Consider the following 5,730-nt stretch of genomic DNA (forward strand, 5'->3'; position numbering starts at 1 on the left):
AAGTATTCCTGCAGCTTTGAGCAAAACTCAGCATGCTGCAGAAGGGACCCCACAGCGGTCCTGCGGCCCCAGGGGGCTGCGCTGGGTGCCACGCAGCACTGCATGGGCTTCTCTCTCATCACAGGGAGGAAAATGCAGCCGTGAGACTGGAAAACTCTTTTCGCATACTATATGATAACCAAAACAGGCCAGGCATATTTAAAACAGCTCCAGATGGTCATTTAGTCATGTATTTCTGAGCAAGATGCAGAGGTAGAATGCCTGTCTTTATTCACCTCTCACAGCAAGAAGAGAGGTAGTGCCGGGACTAAAGCTCAAAGGTCCGTTTTCTAAATTTTTTTGAAAACTGAACTAGCAAATACAAGATACTACTACACTACTTTGAGTTGGAGTATACTTCCCCAGGATAAAGGTGAAATAAGAACCCCCCAAAATTCATTTCTGTCTGTTTTAAAGGACCCTATCTACCTATATTACTAGAATATATGCATACACATGGCTAAGCAAGAGTACTGTATGCAAAATTAACAGGGAAATACTAAGAAAATCTATTTAACTCCATCACTGTAACTAACTTCCATTTTGTCCTCTATGACTTCTAGCATACTTAACTTTATAATTTGTGGAGTCACATCTCCCTCATTTTAATGATTATTTATTGCATTCTGTACAAGACGAACCCAGTTCAATTAATCAAGGGAAGCCTAAAAATCAATTAATATGAATTAAATGAGCTACACCAACTCTTAGGAAAGTCACACATAATTTACCAAAGCATTGTCAATAATGCTTAGGGAACTTCGGGAAAATTGCTCACGAGTGGCTGTTGATGCAGTTAAATGTTTTAAGCCTACATCATTAATATTACAATCAGGTTGATGCAGAAAGACTTGCCATTTTTCTCAGTAAGAAACCTCATTATTTTCTTGTGACTTTTAAAAGCTAGTTTAGAAGAATACTTATTTCACCTATGATTACAAAAAACAGAAATTAAAACAAGGACTAAATAAAGAATGATTCGCATTTAGGGAAAGCAGAAATAAATTGCTTTACAAATAAAAAATCAGAACATCATTAGTTGAGGCAAAGCTAGCATAAATTCATCTTAAAAATAAAACTGTTTGTAAAAGCAAGAAAAAAAAGGAATGGACATTTTATGCAGATTTGAGCAGCGCTTGGCTTCCAACTGAAATGCATTTCAGCCTTTTTCTCCTTTTTTTCATTGTGACACACACGCACCCTGCAGTACAGCTCTTCCTCGCGAAAGACAACCTCCTTACACATGATCCTTATGAGAGGTCTCTACTCAGCAGCCCTGAAAAGCCCTCTAACAACAGTTTCATTTGTAAATCAGTGAGGGAAGAAGTGGGTTCCGGTAGAGCTGGAAGTGGCCCGAGACAACTTGTCTCAATGGGGCAAAATAACTATTGTTATCGAGCTTAACAAAATGGCACAGCATGGGAGACACGCCGAGCCAGAGAGCAGCTGGTTGTAATTCACACTGGTTTTCAGAAAACACTAATCGTTCCCGAACAGACCTCTTTGAGGATTGGTCTTCCCTGCATTTTCAATTTGTCACTTTCTCTTATGATAAGGTCAGCGGTGACAGCACTTCCTGACATTAACAGCTGTGGCTTTTAAAAGGGTCATTGTGGAACTACTAATTGCAGTAATTTCATTAGCATAAATTATTTATTCTGCCATTCATTTATCTCCAGGGTTTTTTTTTTTCTAATACTACATTGTACTTTTCAATATATGCCCATTCAGGGTTGTAGGCAAAGGAAATTATTATTGCTAATTTAGCCTTCTTTATGAAAAAAAAGCAAACAAAAAAGAGTTGATACAGTAACAAAATCTGATTTAACTGCAGTTCACTAGAAAGCATAAAGTAGCTTGAAGCCAATAATGAAGATTAGGCTGGTGCAAATCAAAACCATTCAATAGTCCTAAAGATGACTGAGCAATAAGACTATATACAATCTGAAAGAAAATATAAGGGTGAAGTCTGTTCATTCTCATGCAGTCTCTCTATTCTAGGCCTTGGCTGCCTTAAGCATTCAAAAAAAACCCCAACCCAATGCAAGTTATGAGTATAGTTCAAACAGGAGTTTTGCCCTTTTACTTTCCTCAGGATGTAAATTAGTCACTACCAACTTGACAAAACTTAGCTCTTTGCAGTTAAGCTGAGCTAGCTGAAACACGCCAAGCAAAGAGCAAAAAAGACCAATGCCACTGAACTTGAATGCATCCCACAGGCAGCTATCAAAACTGAGAATAAAACCAAGCCAGCGTGTGTCTGAAGGAAGAGGTGAGCGTGGAGGGAGTGGGGAGTGTAAGAGGCAAGGGGAGAAGGCAAAAAAGTTACTTCAGGCTTCTCCTTTGCCATACCACATGTTGTAAAATACTTTGGAATACAATAAATTAAGAGTATAATGAATTTATCCTTGGTATGCTTAACAGTGTGCACCGTTTGGTGCTAAGCACTGGAGGAGCAGCATAAAAGACAGCAACTGCAAAACACTCGAAGGAGATGGCAGAGATGTACGTTGCTGTTATTTTCAAAGGGATGGATTCAACAATCCTGACTCTTTAATTCTGTACTCAGTGCTGATATGTGAAACCAGCTGAAAGTAAGGAAGAGAGATTGTGTCGTGTTAAATGCGGAGACGGGGACATGATTTCAAAATACTATAGATCATGTTTTATACCAAATGAGGCGCTTTTGTAAGTTCGTTAAGCTCCGTACATGGATTTCAGACTCGCTGCACAGTATTCTTTGCTTGTGCTCTTTTTAAATGTAAGTTTAGCAATTTGAGTGCTGAAACAGAAGAGGGCTCTTTTCCTTTCTTTTCTCCCAAGAAATCAGGCACATCCAAATTGATTAAATTTCTGATACTCTCATTTCTCCCCAAATATCTCTGAACTCACCGTCTCTTGTCCTTAACCCGCACATTGTCCAATGTCCTTCCGAGTGAAAAGGGGCTCATGGGACTTATTTTCAACGGGCACCATAATTAAGGAGGATCACTTGTTCTTTCTATTCAGATACTTTCACACAGGGCAGAAGGGATGTTCACAGCATCCTTCATAGCCCATACTGATGCTGCAGCTCACCATCTCCCTCCTGAGCTCAGTCTTCCCCCCTCCTTCCCTGGGTAAACTGTACCTTCCAGAAAAGTACCTAGACTTTGAAGATAAAGAGACGGAGAATCTAAGACTTCCTTCTCAACTCCCACAGTCACCGTGAATTTTTTATGGCTTTCTCTTACCCTTTAAACCCAGAAATTTTCCAGTTTTTGTTAAAACAATGTAGATATGATGTCATATTTGTATTGAACTTTTAAGAGGGGAAAAAAAAGATCATTAGCTTAACTTCAAGCTATGCTAATTAAAAAAATCTGTAATGTTGTTATACAGTGATGAACAGGAAAAAAACCCAAAAAACAGAAAAAAACCAACTATTGTTGGGTTTTTTTGGGAAACACTGAAACAGGACAATTAGGAACTAAGTGTCAATTATGCCAAGATAATCACTCAGGAACAGATCTTGCATTGCTCATCATAAGGGACAGCACAATTACAGTATGTTTCAGAACTCCAGGCGTACATGAGCCCTGGCTAACAAGATTTCTGTACTAAGAACAAACAAAAGGCTTTCCAGAGATATCTAAAATGGAGCAAGTGAAACGACGTATCACCACGCCAGCACTAGAGATGAGAGAATGAGAGGAGACCACCTCCTATAAATCTTCAATGGAGAGGGGATGGCAGACTGCAGCTAAGATTCCCTCTGTTCTTCAGGGTGGTCCTTTTCCACCCTGCCTCTCTCATTCTTTTGATATCTTAATACACCTCTGCAACTCTCCTGTCCCCCCTCCTTTTACTAACTATTTTTCTGTGACCATTCTCCCTTCACCTCCCTTTCACTCCTCCTCAGACTCTTTGCTGTACACCTCTCCTCCCTTTCTGGTTCAGTTTTGCATCCCTTCTACCTCTTTTGGTTGAGCTCCCCTCCTCTCCCCCCATAACACTGTCATAGTTTCTATGCTATTTCAACGTCCCTGTTCTGGGTTCACTTTTCCCATCAATTTCAAATCCTTCCCCTGTCTCCTCCTAATATTTTTTTGCATTCTGCTGTCTTGTCTGTCAGTCTTCTCATCGGCTGCACATGCAGACATGACTCAGGCACCCACTACCGCTTTACGTACGTTGATGACACAAAAACCTTAACTCGCTGTCAATAAAGTGTCACATTATTTTGTTAGTTGCCATTTATTTCACTTGCTGGGAACTGAACAAGAAAGATATTTACCAGGATCAGTTAATACCAATGTGCAAAAGAGAGTCATAAACAGTCACTTGGATCAGTGAATTCCTTCCTAAATATCTACAAAAGGAATTATATAGGAACATAATCCTTAAATAAAAAATAAAAAAAAATAACTCCTCCCAAACAGTTTCAGTATTAAAAGCCTAAATTCTGAAGACCAGATGTCTTTTCAAAGCAGCAAAATATAATCAATTAAGGGTTTGGAAAAAAAAATGCATTTAAGTCAAAACAAATCCTGTTCTCTTTTCTCCATGTAATTCCAGCAGTTTCTTTAAAATAAATGGGAATATGTAAGTTGGTATCACATTAAAAAAAGGGCAAAACACCCACATAGTCCACCGGACCACAAATAACTGTCCTAGTAACACTTTAAATCTCTTACGAGCTGGTAAAATAAAGGAGAAGATGCCGATGGAAAAATACAAACGAGGAGGATTTGCAAACACCTCTCTTTCCCCTGCAGCCCTATAGGAGGCATCCGTATGCCGCTGGAGCACGGGTACCAGCCCGCGGCGAGGGAGCCCCTGCCGCCGGGCCGCCTCGCCCAAGCCCCGGGGAGGGGAAGGGCCCGCCGGGTACCCTGGAAGCAGCCCCGGGCACCCCTGCAGACTTCCCCCTCTCCTTCGCCTTCATCTCCTGAGGACCCCGTGTATTTTGCAGGGGTTTGAATGGAGGACAAATGCTGTAAATGCATCAACCTCTTAGGCAGAGATTTGCCCCGGGACTGGTGCTACCCTTGACCAAAACCAGAAGGCTCTTCTTGGGCGTTCCTGAAATCCTGTCCCTCATGATTACAAATCGCCTGTACAAAGAAATTGTCCCAAATATAACAGCACTCCAGAGTGAAACTACTGCAACTACAATTGCTGAAAGAAAGTAAATCTTTTCTAGATCTATGTGAATTACTCCACCAGCAAATACCCGAGCAGTCTCACCGATAACACGACAGTGTTGTCCCATGCTGGGTGGGAGCAGAGGCAGCTTGTTAAAACTCTTCGAAGAATATGAGAATATTCCTTTTCCCTGAAAAGAAACCTCACTAATGCATGATTTTTTTCTGAAAACAAACAAGTTGTACTCCAGATCAATCAGGAACAAAAAGAGAATAATTGCGCAGATATTAAAACACTAAATGCATTTGCCATGTGGTTACAGGGGAAATTTTCACCTGCTTAGTTGCTGAACAGAGGGAAAACTTTTCTTTAGTTAGCCTGGACTGTGCACTGCAATATTTCAGCCTCACTTGCTACAGCACTAGTGAATATATTTAACTGTATTGAAAAGGGTTAAAGGAATTTTGTATCTATAAGATCCTAAAAAGCCTAGAACTGAAGGATTCTGCAAAGACAGTGCTATGAATGACACGCCTCTCTTCTTTCCCCTTCACTTCCCTCCCT

At 40.5% G+C, this 5,730-nt stretch overlaps 1 protein-coding gene across 1 annotated transcript in view; it reads right to left on the reverse strand.

Moving 5' to 3' along the window:
* Window positions 1-5,730, reverse strand: part of DNAH11 (dynein, axonemal, heavy chain 11) — a 166,996-nt gene that overhangs the window by 63,901 nt on the left and 97,365 nt on the right.

This window comes from Pygoscelis adeliae, unplaced genomic scaffold (assembly GCF_000699105.1).
Source record: "Pygoscelis adeliae isolate BGI_AS28 unplaced genomic scaffold, ASM69910v1 Scaffold226, whole genome shotgun sequence".
Lineage (NCBI taxonomy): Eukaryota > Metazoa > Chordata > Aves > Sphenisciformes > Spheniscidae > Pygoscelis > Pygoscelis adeliae.